The sequence below is a fragment of the Ursus maritimus genome, unplaced genomic scaffold (genome assembly GCF_017311325.1).
Source record: "Ursus maritimus isolate PB19 unplaced genomic scaffold, ASM1731132v1 scaffold_15, whole genome shotgun sequence".
Taxonomy (NCBI): Eukaryota; Metazoa; Chordata; class Mammalia; order Carnivora; family Ursidae; genus Ursus; species Ursus maritimus.
The window spans coordinates 30,287,499-30,303,144 of record NW_024423897.1 but is presented as its reverse complement, the minus strand read 5'-3'; positions in this window follow the sequence as shown (position 1 = coordinate 30,303,144).

Sequence of the window (15,646 nt, the reverse complement as noted above, 5' to 3'; positions counted from 1 at the left end):
GAACGATGGTGGGCATTTTGGCCAAACATTAACTATCAATCTAAATTAATATTATTACATTGAAATATTCTTGGCTTTGTAGTTGTGTTTTTATTTAAATTTTTAATTTATTTTGGGGTTTATAACTGGTTTGGTGTTTATATATCAAGTAACATAGTAAAATAATATAAAGGTCATCATTGAGAGTAAAAAAGAATGTTTTCCTTTAAAGGGGACCATATACGACTCAGATTTGAGAAGATTGCTGTTATATTATTCTGCTTCTCCTGACATAGAAAGGACATTCAAACAAACAAACAAACAAACAAACCTGGGGGCGCCTGGGTGATTCAGTCAGTGGAGTGGCTGGACTCCTGGCTTTGGCTCAGGTCATGATCCTGGGGTCCTGGGATTGAGAGCCAGCCCCGGTCAGGGCTCCCTGCTCAGCGGGGAGTCTGCTTCTCCCTCTCCCTCTGCCCCTCCCCCCTGCTCATTCTCTCTCTTACATACATAAATAAAATCTTAAAAAAAAAAAAAAAAAAAAGGATGTCAGCAGCAAGTCCCTAGCAAGTGTCTGTGTAAGGAGGAGCCGTCCTACTCTGAGAAAATAGGTTGTCAGAAAGAAGTCAGTCTGGGCTCTGAAGCAAAATCCCCCACCTTGCATCTGCGGGACACAAGCTGAGAGCCTTAGTCTCAATGTACAGAGTAAAAACGCCAGGCCCACAAAGCCCTAGATTGCGGCTTTAAATAATTTGGCTCAGGGCCACTGAGAGTGGATGACAGACATTTTTATGGACTCAGTATTGAGTTCTCAGAGTCAGCAGCCACGTCAGCAGCTAGAGAGCTTGCCCTCCTACCTTTGGGTGGAATCCAAGCCTTTTAATTACAGGTAAGTCAACTGCTTCCTGATTTATGCATAACATTTCGGGAATGCCAGTTACTGAGCTGTAACATTACAATGGTCATTTATGGCAACATTAAGATAATGGAACGGTTGATGCCTGTAAGAACAAAATGTATTTCTCAAAGTCTCAAACTGGCACAGACCACTTCCCGATCCCCAGCCCCAGCCTGTGACAACTGCCAAAGCTACCTCTACCTTCTTCCCTGCCCTGCTCAGTATTCCCCGCTCCCTGCCCTCCTCCCCTCCTGCTCTCCCCCTCCCTGGCTGGAATCCCTTAGAGCCCCCCTCAGGGCAGAGGAGACACAGACCTACTCAGTGGAAGTCTTTTATGGAAAGCAGTTGGTTCCCCTCTCCATTCCACAACTGCTTTCAGGATCGCTTCTTTTTAAATGGCAAAGGGTTGGTGCTTCTCAGACAAGGTGATTTCCTGGGGGCCCAAACTGCCTTTGGAAAAAAGCCCTCGGAATAACGCAGAAGGCCACTGCGGGGTCTCCTCAGTTCTCTTTCTTTCTTACCATCACCAACTGTTCCTTTTTCCAACAACTCTGTGTTTTGCGGCCCCACCCTCTCTGCCAGGACCGGGTCCCATGCGAAGCTTGGCCCTGGGTCCAGCAGGGGCATCCCTCACTACCCCTGTCCCTCCATCTGCCCTCCTCTCCCACCTCTCCTGTAGGGGGGCTGCTGCTTTTGCTGCAGGGACAGTTGGAAACAGGTCAGGAAGCTGAAGGGAGAAACATAAACTTTTATTTCAAAGTTTTATGTGAAAAAAAATTTGCATTGCCAAAACTAGGAATAAAGCCTTAAAGGCAGGTAAACCTTTGAGAGACAGTGAAAGCAAAACCTAAAATTTCAATGGTGAATTTTTCTGAAAAAATTTTACAGAAACATATAAAATGACACACTTGTGTCTTTGTCTTGATAAGACAGAGTGATAGAAATGAAGAGGCAATCATCCAGATTTTCTTCCGTGCTCAGTCATATAAACACGGTTCATTGGTGCGCTCTACTGGGGCCCCTAAACTAATGCCTGTAGGAACCAGGCAGTTAATAGGATGAGAGCGAACTTCAGAGAAGGACGGAGGCTAGTCGACTCCAGCCAGTTCTTGCCAGGGGGTCATGGAACCATTGTTGCCAGCTGTGATTTTTCAACACAAGCTTTAAAATCCAATTTGTGTGTATGTATGAAAATGTGTATATGAAATCTGTCAGTTTTTAAATGTTGGCTTAATGTTTTCAAAAGCAGACCAAACAAAACTTCTATCTCACCTCTATTCTAGATTTAGAGAGTCTATTCAGAATAAAGGGGATAAGAGTCAAATCAGTTAAGTAATAAGTACTTATGTTTAGGTTTTCCTGAGTACAGTAGAAAACATTGCCTCTGGTCCAAATGCAGTTATAATCTCCATATATATATGCTAGCAATTCACAATTTAAGTTCTCTTTCATATAATTTGTATGGTTCAATCTCCTTTATCCTGCATTTCCCCCTCTTTTTAAAAAGCTTTTATTTATTTGACAGAGAAACAGCCAGCGAGAGAGGGAACACAAGCAGGGGGAGTGGGAGAGGAAGAAGCAGACTTCCTGTGGAAGAGCCTGATGCGGGGTTCGATCCCAGGACTCTGGGATCATGCCCTGAGCCGAAGGCAGACACTTAATGACTGAGCCACCCAGGCGCCCCTGCATCCCCTTTTTTTAATAGACCCACTTATTTATTATTTTTTAAGATTTTTATTTATTTATTGGAGAGAGAGAGACAGAGATAGCAAGAATGAGCAGGAGCAGGGAGGAGAGGGAGAAGCAGGCTCCCCGCTGAGCAGGGAGCCCAACGTGGGGCTCGATCCCAGGACCCTGGGATCATGACCTGAACCGAAGGCAGACACTTAACCAACCGAGCCACCCAGGCGCCCCAAGACCCACTTATTTATTTAAGAGAGAGAGAGAGAACATGTGCACAGTGCGGGGGGGGGGGCAGAGGGAGAGGGAGAGAAGCAGACTCCCCGCTGAGCACAGAGCCCCACGCAGGGCTCAATCCCATGACCCCAAGAACCCAAGACCATGACCTGAGCCGAAATCAAGAGTCAGAGGCTTAACTGACTGAGCCACCAGGCACCCCTCTCCTGCATCCCTTTCTCAGTGTCGGATTGAAGTTTTGGTCTTCAGCACCCACAGGGCTGACTTGTTGCTGACCAAACCCCTGACCCAGAAGGTCAGGTCTGTCTTTCTTGTAGGAACATGCACACGTGCATCACGGTAGCAGGCTGGGGGGGGGCAGATGAATAATAGGGGCTTTCCTCCAACCTCTACCTGGGGACTTTCTAAGATACTGTTCCTTTTCTGAAAAAGGAAACACAGCTCAAAGCTGCTGTGTGGAAGGATCTCATCCTCCATGTGGCAAATTGCTAATATTCCCGATCAAATGAGGTTCCATCCTTCTTGAAGATCAGGAACTTAAACCTACGCCCCTCTCTTGCAGAAAATCGGAAATTCCTACCTGAAGAGATTGAACTTCCTGCCCCAAAATGCCACCAGCACCTCACTCCTTCCAGCTCCACCTTGGGAGGCAGCACGCCCTCTTCCCACTGGAGGCTTAGGAGCCAGCACCCCCACTCACCTTCTGAGGAGGGAAGGGCCACACAGGCAGCCAAGGCCATGAGAGCAAGTCCCGTCTGCTGCATCCCCGCCTGCCTGTCTCAGCAGCNNNGGCCGGCCGCACTGCAGGTGAGGCTGGACGATCAGGAAATGAGGCTGCAGGTGGCTTTGGGAGCGGAGAGTGTGGAGGAAAAGGAAGCCAGGAAGCCCCGCCCCGGGAGGTGCTGGGGTACCTATTTCTCATGTTTCTTTCCTTGAGTCCAGGTTCTTTCTTCTTCCTCTACTTCTTCTTCTTCTTTTTTCTTTAATATTTTATTTATTTGAGAGAAAGAGAGCACACAGAGGCAGAGGGTGAAGGAGAAGCAGACGCCCCGCTGAGCAGGGAGCCCGACGTGGGGCTTGATCCCAAGACCCCGGGATCATGACCTGAGCAGAAGGCAGGCACTTAACCGACTGAGCCACCCAGGTGTCCCGAGACCAGGTTCTTTCTTAAGACCAGACCCGTCTGGTCTGGCAAGGTCAGCGGTGTCAGACACCGGGGGGTGGGGGTGGGATGAGGGGGTGTCTGGCAATGTCAGCGGGGATCTGGCATTTGGTGGGGTCATTGTGAGTTGGGGGTGTGCATCAGAATCACTTGGGAACCATTAAAAAATAGTGATCTACTTGAATTCCTCCACAAACCTATAAATCAGGATTTGGAGCAGGGGACCAGTAATCTGAATTCTTTTGAAACTCCACGGGTGATTCTGATGGATACCTCTATTGAGAACCATTGCTTAAAGGAATCAGCGTTTTTTAAGTAGCTTGGTGAAACTAAGAGTTTCTGGTTTCGGGGACAAGGGTGACAAGTCATAAAAAAAAAAAATTATCTGGTGGAAAGATACGGAAAAATCCGAACCCACTCGGGTCTTGGTTTACAGCCAAATTGTTTCCAGTGAAGCTGTTAGTTTATTTAGGAGGAAAATAAGACAGGTAGAAAGGCTTCTTCCCTCTAGGCTTGCCTGGTAGAAAAGAGAGGCCCAGAGCAGGTGTGAGCAGGAATAAGGAGGTGTGGGTTCTAGTCCAGCTTTGCTGCTAATCAGCTTTGAGAATGGGACCATGAGGTAGGGTGAAGATAATTGGATTCCAGTCCTGGTTTTTTTTGTTGTTGTTTTTTTCTTACTGACTGGTTGCATAACCTCAGAGTATGTACTTACTTTTCTGTAAATAAGGAGTCGGGCTGGACAATCTCCAAGATCCTGCCATACTTCCTCTATAATTGCCCTGTTTCATGCAGTAGCCTTTGTCCATATGTGGCCCTAGGGCATTTGAAATTCAGATGCACTATGAGCACAAAATACACACCAGATTCCAAAGACTTAGTACAAAAAATGTAAAATGTTTCATTAATAATTTTCATATTGATTACATGCTGAAATATAATTGGGTATGAATGTATTTGGATATAGAGAGTTGAATAAAATACTGTTAAAATTAACTTCACTTGTTTCTTTTTGCTTTTTTCATATGACTACTCAGAAAATTTTAAGTTACATATGTAGCTTAAATTATATTTGCATTGGGCAGTTGCTTTGCAAGGTCAAGAGCTCAAGGTGAGAATTGTCCGCCAGCTGTCAAGCTGTGGTACTTAAACAAGCTCCGATTTCACTATCAAGAACAGCCATAAAAGAGGATGAAATCTTGCCATTTGCAACGACATGGATGGATCCAGAGGGTATAATGCTAAATGAAATAAGTCAGTCAGGGAAAGACAAATACTGTATGATTTCACTCATGTGTAGACTTTAAGAAATGAACCAAACAAACAAAGAAAATAAGAGACAAACAGAAAACCAGACTCTCAAAATATAGAGAACGAACTAGTGGTTACCAAAGGGGAGGTGGGTAAGGAGATGGGTAAAATAGGTGATGGGGATTAAGAGCACACTTATCATAATGAGCACTTAATGTACAGAATTTTTGAAACATTCTGTACACCTGAGACAAATATAACACTGAAGGCTAATTATACTTCAATTTTAAAAAATAAATAAAAATTTTAAAAAAGAGAAGCAAATTAAAAAGAAAAAGGACTGGAGTTATAATAAACTAGGAAGTGTGAGCTTTGGAGTATGTGGGTCTAGGCAAAGATGGCGGCCTGAATGAAGACCCAGTCAGGCCGAGCAGCAGTTCCAGACTCTGCCACAAAGCAAAGGGACCCTAGAACAGGTCGGTCATAGAGCACAGAGAATCTGTGGGGGTGATCTGCTTCTCCTCAGTAGAAAAAATCCTCAGATAAAAGGAAGGGTGACTATTGGATAACCCAGAGGGAATTTTAATCCAACAGGAGGGCTGGGTTCCATTTTTAATCCAACAGGAAGGCTGGGCTCCATTTTAATCCAACAGCAAGGCTGGTACTTACACTCTTGTGTTCTTATTTGCTTCTGTATTTGATGGGACAGTTTCCATTTCACCGTGTGTCTGCTGTTCTGGTAGGGAATGTCACCAGGGGCCTGCCAGGAAGAAGGCATAGGGACAGAATGCAAACACTTGGACAATACTGGGGCTCCTCCTTGAGTTGTCTCAGGTGGTTAGCATTTTCCCTCTCCTTCCCACTTCTTCCCAGGGGCCACGGCAATGAGACGGTGGTATGGCAGACAGGCAGCACTCCTGGAATTACCACCACTAGAACGACAGCCTTTGGGGCAAGGCTGTTATGTCAGCTGTTACTAAAAGGCAAGCCTGACGCCCACCAGCAGGAGCCAATAAGCCACGGAAAACCCTATGCTGTATTGTCATGTAACAAGAAGGAGAGGAAGGCTGGGCGGATCAGTGTGAGTGGAGTGAGGGCACATGGAAGGATGGAATTTTTGCCTGGGGAGCACGTGGTACAAGCTAGAATTATGGGGTATGTGTGTCTGTGTATGACAGGATGTTCACTAGGCAGACACGGACCAGAATGAACTGGGAAGGAGCCTAAAAAGAGAGATCAGAGGCACCTGGGTGGCTCAGTCAGTTAAGTGTCTGCCTTCGGCTCAGGCCATGATCTTAGGGTCCCGGGATCGAGTCCCACATCTGGCTTCCTGCTCAGCAGCAGAGTCTGCTTCTCCCTCTCTGCCTGCCGGTTCCCCCTGCTCGTGCTCTCCCTTTCTCATGCGATCTCTCTCTCTCTCTCTCTCTCTCTTTCTCAAATAAATAAATAAATAAATAAGATCTTTAAAAAAAGTGAGATCAGAACAACTTTGATTATTCAAATTTTTTTTTTTTAAGATTTTATTTCTTTATTTCACAGAGATGGAGACAGCCAGCGAGAGAGGGAACACAGGCAGGGGGAGTGGGAGAGGAAGAAGCAGGCTTCCAGCAGAGAAGCCTGATGTGGGGCTCGATCCCAGAACGCCCCGAGCCGAAGGCAGACGCTTAACGACTGAGCCACCCAGGCGCCCCTGATTATTCAAATATTTTTATCTGGGCTTGGAGCTTCTACAAAACCAAATGAGGAGAAGCCTGGGAAATGTGTGCTTTTAGGACCTACGGGGTAGTTGGAGGGTAGAGCCATAGAATGAAGCAGTTTGAGGACAACCTGAAACCGTATGGTTTTGTGTTTTCCATTGTGAAACGTCCCTGGGTAAGGATGCCAGGATGCAAACTTAAAAAAAAAAAAATTTCTTTTAAATTTTACCAGGAAGAGGCAAATTGTTTTACCTTAAAGAAAAGTATAAACTCAGACTTTCATAAAAATACTTGATACCATCCATGCCCTAGGTAAAATGGCCAGTGGATTAGGAAGTTGAAGATTGCTAAACAGTAGCTTTCACAAAATAAAATTAAGCCAGTGAACTTCCTTTGAAGATTTGTCTTGAAAATAAGTAGATAGATGAACTACTTTGAAAATGATGTCAGGGGTGTCTGGGTGGCTCAGCTGGTTAAGCGTCTGCCTTCAGCTCAGGTCATGATCCCAGGGTCCTGGGATCGAGTCCTGCGTGGGCTCCCTGCTCAGTGGGGAGCCTGCTTCTGCCTCTCCCTCTGCCTGCCGCTCCCCCTGAGTGTGCTGTCAAATAAATAAAATCTTAAAAAAAAAAAGAAAATGATGTCAACATGTACATGTCTTGTCTTAGAAGAATTTACAATTTAATGGACTCCCTCCCATGAATCTTCTGGTGTTGAAAAAAAACACCTTTTAATATGTGTGCTATTTGAGCTCTGATTTGTAGATAATGGATTTGATGAAACAGGGCAGAGCCAAACAGGGATCTCATATTAAAAACTGGGCTCCAAGTAGTTCATGGCAGGCTCTGAATTACAATGTCTAGTGATTATATGCTACCTTTTCTGACTTCAAAATGATATTAGGGCCATTGTAGAAAATTTGGAGCGTGTAAAAAAGTATAAGGAAGAAAAATGTTTATATATCTAGAAATAAGCTTTCTTAACCTGTTGGTGCATATCCTTCCAGTCTTCTTTCTATGAAGATCTAGTCATTCATACATTAAGTAAACCTTTACTGGATCGCCTAGGTGCAAGATGTTGTGTTAGACAGATGGCGAGCCAAGGGGCCACAGTCCCTCGTGCAGGGAGGACCAGACTATTAAGCAAACCATAACAGTAGTCTGCTAAGTGCCAGTACAGGCAAGTGCTTAGCGCACTCAGAGCTGGGACGTTTCACCCAGTCTGGAAGTGAACCAGCTTGAACAGATGCTTTTTTTTTTTTTTTTTTTTTTTAAGTAGTCTCCATGCCCAGGATGGAACCCAATGCAGGGCTTGAACTCATAGTCCTGAGATCAAGACCTGAGCTGAGATCAAGAGTCCGACACTCAACTGACTGAGCCACCCAGGCTTTTCAACTGTTGTGTAGTTGAGTATAATACAGAGGTATTGTATTTTATTGAACCCACCTCTTAATATTGAACTTTAAGATTGTGGATTTTTTTTTCTATCATCAATAATTCTCAATCGGATCACTTCTATAATTCAAACCTTTATGCCGATTCTTCAAAATAAATTTTGCAAAGCAAAATTGCATAGTTAAAGGCTAGAGGTATTTGAAAGGCTTTTGATACAGACTCTGGCTAAGCTGAAAATTTTACCCACACGTTTTTCTCCAACACTTTGTACAGTTTTCCAGTATCCTGCAAGGATGGTTCTAATTATATGAAGCAAATTATGTGCTTTAAAATGGTTCTGGAGAGCGCACGGCAGTGTGCTTCTGTCCTCTGATCGCTTTCCCAAATCAGGGTTTAAAGACTTTCTTGTGCAAGGCCGATGATGCCCTTAGTGCATCTTGTGTAAATAGGAAAAGGTGTCCCTCTCTGGGTGGACCCACGCGTGACAGAAGGTACTTGCAGAAACAAAAGCTCCTTTTCTCGGGGCACCTGGGTGCTTAGTCAGCTAAGCGTCTGCCTTCGGCTCAGGTCATGACGGTTTGGGTCATGATCTCAGTGTCCTGGGCTCCAGCCCCACATCAGGCTCCCTACTCAGTGGGGAGTCTGCTTCTCTCTCTCCTTCTGCCCCCCCTCTACTTGTGCTCTCTCTCTCTCTCAAATAAATAAATAAAATCTTAAAAAAAAAAAAAAGCAGCAGCTCCTTTTCTCTATTAAAAAGGGGAGGAAGATGTGTCCCTTCCTCTTGGAAAACGGAACCAGAGTGTATGACTTGGCAAGCAAAGCCCAGCCTGTATTTTCACCCCCCAGTCCTTTCTCAGCAGGTTGCCTTCCACAGTGCACAAACTGCACAACTGTCCAAAGCAACCTTGATTTTCCTGTTTCTTCTCTGCTATCATTCCCCTTGCCTAGAACAAGCATCTTCTCCCATTCTCTCATCTCACCTAGAAAACTCCTACTCATTCTTCAAGGCACAGCTCCAATGTCACTCTGTGCATCTTCCTGCCCTCCTCGTTTGCTTTCTTACCCCTAGTCTTCCAGGCTGCACCTTAACAGCAGGAAAGTTCCAGTTAGCTTTGCCTCCCCCAAGTGCAGCTCAGGCCAGACACATATAAGGTTTTTCACTCACGTTTGTGAAAGAATGCCTGTTTATCACTGTTACTGTACTCAACACCTTAGGTTTCTACAAACTTCTGTTCTGACTTAAAAAGAAAGTTCCTTGTAAAATATTTATATTGATATAAAATATCGTTTTTATTCATATTAATATACAATTATATATGTAATAATATATTATATGAAAATATAAAAATCATTCATAACCAAGGGGTATATCAAATATGATTCCTCTTTAACATTTTGATGTATATCTTCTCAGATATTTTTGTCTGTAAGTATATTTTCTTTGTTTTTTTTTTTAAGATTTTATTTATTTATTCGACAGAGATAGACAGCCAGCGAGAGAGGGAACACAAGCAGGGGGAGTGGGAGAGGAAGAAGCAGGCTCATAGCGGAGGAGCCTGATGCGGGGCTCGATCCCATAACGCCGGGACCACACCCTGAGCCAAAGGCAGACGCTTAACCGCTGTGCCACCCAGGTGCCCCATATTCTTACAAAAAACCAGAGTCATATAACACTCCCTGTTTTGTGAAATTTATTTTTAGTTAACAGATCAGGAAGTGTCCTCTTATAGCCATACTTACGGATCTGTAATATTTCTCTCTTGCAGTGGTTTAATAGTGTTCGATCATGTGGTTTTGCTGTAATTTACTTCCTTGATTTTTCCCAAATGCTGGATATTTAGGTAGTTTGGCTATGTTCCCTTTCTGGTGTTTATTACTATTATGGAAATGTAATAATAATTGGTCCTATGTGCTTTGTTCATTCATCTCAATATTTTCTTAAATTCTTAGAAATGGAAATTCTCAAAGGGTATGCTTATTTATTTATTTATTTACTTTAAGATTTGTTTATTTGAGTGGGAGAGAACGAGAGAGCACAAGCAGGGGGAGCAGCAGAGGGAGAGGGAGAAGCAGACTCCCCACTGAACAGGGAGCCCGACTCAGGGCTCGATCCCAGGACCCTGAAACCATGACCTGAGCCAAAGGCAGCCGCTCAACCGACTGAGCCACCCAGGCGCCCTGGGTATGCCCATTTAAATCACTTTTTAATGCACATTGCCAAGTTATTGCACACTATTGTAAACACCTGTGTGTGTGCCTCTTTCCTCCAGCAGAGTAGGGCTCCGTGAGGGCAGGACTTGTGTTTTATTCATCATTCTATCCCAGTGCCTTGTTCAGTGCTCAACAAATACTAGATGCTTGGTGTTTGTTGACTGAATAAGGAATTGGATTACTCAAATAAGCAGGCCTTCACTACATGGGTGAAATCTTGCCAATGTGGCCACAAAAGTCTACAATTGCTACTCTTGTTCTTTTCTGAGTATCTATAACCTAACTGGTAAAAATATTTTACATGTTCATTTCTCAGGAGGAATTGTTTTCTATACCATATAGAAAATAAAAAAAATTATACATAGAGTTTTCCTTAAAGTATGGAGATGATTAGTGATAAAATATGTGTCATCAGAGGATTTATAGGCTTGAAACTAGGACCAAGCGCAGTGAGTGAGTGTGTGTGTGTGTATGTGTGTGTGTGTGTGAGATATTTCAGAAATCTGTATGCTTTAGAGGCAAGACAGAACAACTTCCAGCTGACCTGGCTTCTAGAAGAGCCAAGCCAGGCTGTGGTTTCATGATTTACACTCTGCAGCTAATCAAATGTGTGATAGGGTTGGGCATCAGATATGCCAAAGTAAACAGGGAAGAAAAAACGTAGGACTAATAAGTGGGAACAGAGTTTGAACCTAGAGCCAAAGTAGGGAATTTCCCTTGCGCTGAATTCCTTATTCCTGGTTAACATTTTAGTTTCCTTTTGAGACTTAAACGTATAACTGTTTCCTTTTTTAGCATTCGTGCTTTCCAGATATATAAATAATCCAAATTCACTCCAATATCATTGCTATCAGTTTTATACTGAGTATACTGAGGCACAGAAATTAGGTGACTTGACTAGATTGGTCAATGAACTGGGAATCGTAGAGCAGAACACTACCTCAATCTAATAAAAACAAAAACAATGCTCCCACGAAAATCCTAAAAAGGAGAGCAGTGGTGGGTAACTAGCCTTTCTGGATGTTAAAGCACACTGTGTGTGTGTGTGTGTGTGTGTGTGTGTGTGTGTGTATACATATATATACATATACATATATAGAATATATATATATATATATATATATATATATATATATATATATATATCTACTGTAACCAAAATAGGAGATTCTAGACACCAATGCATAAATCCAGAAGATATAATGCTTGCGAGAATTTAATATATAATAAAGTTAGTGCATTACATCAGGGAAAACTGTGGATTATTCAGTGAATGTTTTGAAACAACTGGTTAACCATGTGGGAAAAAATTAAGTTGAAGCTTCAAATTTCAGATGTATTAAATATCTAATGTAAAGAATTAAAATATAGCAGTAGCCAAAGGAAATATGGAAGTTTTTTTTTTTTTTAAGTTTTGGGGCAGGGAAGGACTTTGTAAGCATAAAACAAGACTCAGAAATCAAAAAGAAAAGAATGAAAAATTTGACTGTACAAAAAAGGTAAATTCCATAATGGAAAAATAAAACTCAGTAAAAGACAAATGGCAAAAGGTTGTGTGTGGGAGGGGGCACCTGGCTGGCTCAGTCAGAAGAGCACGCAACTCTTGACCATGAGTTTGAGCCCCACATTGGGTGTAGAGATTACTTAAATGAATAAATAAATTAAAATCTTAAAAAAAAAGTGCGTGGGAAAGAGGACATTTGAAGACAAAAGACAACAGAGAAAGGGCTGTTATATAAAGAGGTCTCGTATATCAATAAGGAAGAGGCCAGTGACTCAATGGGAAATGGGCTATGGATATGAACATGTCGTTCCCAGAAATAAAAACGCTTATACACATTTTCTTAATGCTTGACATTATTCAAAATTACTTAAACACCAATAAAAACAACAAAATGAGACATATTTTTCACCTGCCAGCCTGGCAAAGAGCAAAGTGTTTCATATTACATGGTATTAGCAAGTATTGACTATATGTAGGTCGTAGGAGCGTAAATTGATGCACGGTCTTAGGACATTAATTTGGCCAAAACTGTCGATTTAAAATGGAGATATCCTTGGATTTAAGAGTTTCACTACATACATACACACAACACACAGATTCATGCACATGCTTCTATATACATAGATTTCTGGAACGACGAAGCACAAGTTCTTATTAGTGGTTCCCTCTGCAAAGGGTAAAGGTCTGGGGTGGTAGACAAATCTCCTTTTCATTTTATATACTTTTTTTAAATGTTTTTTTATTATATTATGTTAGTCACCATACAGTACATCCCTGGTTTTTGATGTAAAGTTCGATGATTCATTAGTTGCATATAACACCCAGTGCACCATGCAATACGTGCCCTCCTTACTACCCATCACCAGTCTATCACAATCCCCCACCCCCCTCCCCTCTGAGGCCCTCAGTTTGTTTCTCAGAGTCCATAGTCTCTCATGCATCATTCCCCCTTCTGATTACTCCCCCCTTCTTTATCCCTTTCTTCCCCTACTTTTATATTGTTTGAATTTTTACTAAGTACCTTAGTTTTCTATTGCGGAATAACAAATGAGCACAAACTTAGTGACTTAAGACAACATCTGTTTCTCTATCGGCTCACAGTTTCCATGGATCAGGGGTCAAGTGTGACCTAACCAAACCGTCTGACCAGGATCTCACAAGGCTGCAATCAAAGTGTCAGCCAGGGCCACAGTCTCATCTGAGGCTCAGGTTCCTTTCCAAGCCCATGGGGTAGTTGGCATTCATTTCCTTGCAGTTGTTGAACTCATGATGGCTTCTTCTTCAGGGTCAGCAGGAGACTTGCTGATCTCCAGATTCTCTTTTAAAGAGCTCACCTGATTAGACCAGGCCCACCCAGGACAATCGCATCTTTGATTCACTTAAAGTTAACTTTAAGGACTTTAATTACATCTGCAAAATTCGTTGATCGTTGCCACATTCTATTGGTTAGAAGCAAATCACAGGTCCTGCCTGCACTCAAGACAAAGGTATTATACAATAGCGTGGCTATCAGGAAGCGCGAGGCCCCAGGCTCTTCTTAGAATTCTGCCTACCACACCAATATGACCAACTATAAAACCATCGTCAGCACCACAATAATACCCAACACTTAAGTAGGGCTTATTTCGTAGTAGGCACTGTTTCACACATTTTCCATGTATCAGGTCACTTAATGGTCAGGACGATCCTTCTATGAAGTAGGAACTCTTCCTCTTTTACAGATACGGAAACAGAGGCACAAATTTAAATCGTTTGCCCAGGGTCATAGAGTTTATAAGTGATGGAGCTAGCAATGCAAGCCAGGCAGCCTGTGTTCCGAGTTCTGTTGGCAAACACAGACAGTGGTAAAAAAAGGGTTTCATGTTCCAATACCTGAGGCTAAATAACAAATATGCCAACATTTGTAGCTTAAACTACCACAGCATTTGGTTTGCTCATGAGTCTGCTTTTCAGGCAGGGGATGGCTCACACCTGATCCACTCAGCGTCACCCAAGTGGTTCAAGGCTGGAAGTTAGAATCATCTGGAGGGGCTCACTCAGCCCTGCACGGGCAGTTGATGCTGGCTGTTGGCTGAGAACCTTAGTTGTTCCTTACATGGGCTTCTCCATGTGATGAGTCTGCCTTCCTCACAGCATGGTGGTGGGTTTCCAAGGGCAAGCACCCCATGAGTGAGAGAGCAAGCCAGGTGGAAGCTGTATTGCCCTTTATGACCTATCTTGGAATGTACACAGGTTCACTTCTACTGTATTCTATTAATCAGGGTAGTCAAAAAGTCCTACCCAGGTTGAAGGGCAGGGGAAATAGACCTCGCCTCTCAGGGGTGACTGGCAAGGTTCTAGAGGAACAAGAGGACCCCCAATATTGCTTTCGGTCTTCCACAAAAGATTGATCAATTGATTCCTCTATCTCAGAGCTAGTCTGTACTCAAACCATCCCAATAATGTAGCTATTCTTTTCTTCAAAAGCATCAAGAAAAAGGCCCCACAATCTTAAATAATAAAACAGTAATGTTTTTATACTCCTAGATCACCTATTCCCCTTACATTTCCCTTAGGGTGGAGAACAAATGAAATTTTAAGCTCCTATCAGGTCTTTGCTGCTGGCTTTGAACCTGAATAATTATGTTTTCTTTCTTTTGGCTGAAATTTCAGGGAAGATTCCTGAGGTAGGACTGTCTAGGACATGTCAGCTCTTACCTTCTCAGAAAATAGGGAAGGATAAAATAAATATAATATAACCATCCAGTCATTCATTTATTCAATAGAATGTTTGCGTTTCCACCTTGCACTGAGCAGAGCCCTAGGGAAAGAGTAAGAGATGCGGACAATGACTCTGGCCTCAAGAAACCCATGCTGGTAGAAGAACAGAGAAAGAGAAACAACATTAGTTCCTATGGGAGGGTCCATCCTTCTCTGTTCCTTAGGGTGAGTCCTTTGTTTCTCTCTCAAGTGGGTAAAATCAAGACAACCACCCTTACAGGTCTCCAGCTGGGTTTTTGTCTTATCTGGGACCGATGCTTCCCAGCACCCGGGCCCTCAGAAAGAAGGCTGCCATTGCATTCAAGTTAGCAAGGAAAATCCTAAACCCAAGGCACCCTGGGGTGCTGGGATGAACTCTTAGGGGTGTTGTGGGATATTCTAAATTATTGAGAAAAACAACAGGATCTGTTGGACAACCCCAGCTACTACTGTTAAGTCATTTGATCTCACTAAATAACTGGAGCTGTTTGATATTTCTTTTGGCCGAGTGGTATGGTGAAAAACTGACATTAAGAACACCAACCATAAGCCAAGAAAGTTTGGTAACGTCTAGAGTCACTCACCCATCAATTTTCCTGGTGCTTCCTCATTTCTCTTCAGAGTGAATGGCCCTGTTTGAGCCATTCTTTCTCTGGGACAAGGCCTTATCCCCTGAGCCTACTGCAGGGACTTCTCCCTGGGCCTTCAGAGGGATCCTTAGGGGGGACATCATTTCCTATCTCTTCTTGCTTCTGTCTCCCTTTCGGTAGCCTTCTCCCTGTAGCATGTCTTCACCCCATGCTCTGCTCTGGCACCTCCCTATGGAAATAATCACACCTCGATCCTCACAGGCGCCTTGGGGTGACATGCAGATTTGCATCCCTGTCCTTGACTCCTCTG